Source organism: Sinocyclocheilus anshuiensis, unplaced genomic scaffold (assembly GCF_001515605.1).
Source record: "Sinocyclocheilus anshuiensis isolate Anshui unplaced genomic scaffold, SAMN03320099.WGS_v1.1 scaffold3141, whole genome shotgun sequence".
NCBI classification, from domain to species: Eukaryota; Metazoa; Chordata; class Actinopteri; order Cypriniformes; family Cyprinidae; genus Sinocyclocheilus; species Sinocyclocheilus anshuiensis.
The window spans coordinates 5662-6313 of NW_015555953.1; positions in this window are offsets into that span (position 1 = coordinate 5662).

The following is a 652-nucleotide window of genomic DNA, read 5'->3' on the forward strand; positions in this document are numbered from 1 at the left end:
GTGACGAGGCTCTGGAAGATCAGCTGAGACGTGACGAGGCTCTGGAGGATCAGCTGAGACGTGACGAGGCTCTGGAAGATCAGCGGAGATGTAACGAGGCTCTGGAAGATCAGCTGTGATGGGACGAGACTTTGGAACGGCAGCCATGACGGGATGAAACTCTGGAACGGCGGCTATTTTGCAAACAGTGTCTGTGCTGGCAGCCTCTTTATGATAAATCTCCGGGCTGGCAGCCATTTAGTGAAGAGTCTCTGGGCTGGCGGCCATGTTGTGGTCCTCCTCCACCACACCCACAGTAAATGCAGAGCCGCTCAATCGCAGTGCCAGATCGAAATGTCCAAAGTTCTATTTAGGTCGTGCAGTGGCATGACAGATTGCAGTGGCTCAGCTAGGCCACTCCGAAAAAATATCATCAGGCAAATATCGTCCATAAAATCAGATAGGCCAGTTCAACAAAGTCCGCAACGTAATCCTCAATAGGACGATCTCCTTGACAAAGACGCATTATTTGGACTGCTGGATCCATACCTGGTCTGGATAACTCAATAAAAGTTGCTGGATCCGGATATTGCTGATGATTCTGTAACGTGGGAGTCGTGACACCGGAGTTGTGGATCCAAATGCTAGCTTTATTAAAAGAGCGTGGTCAAAC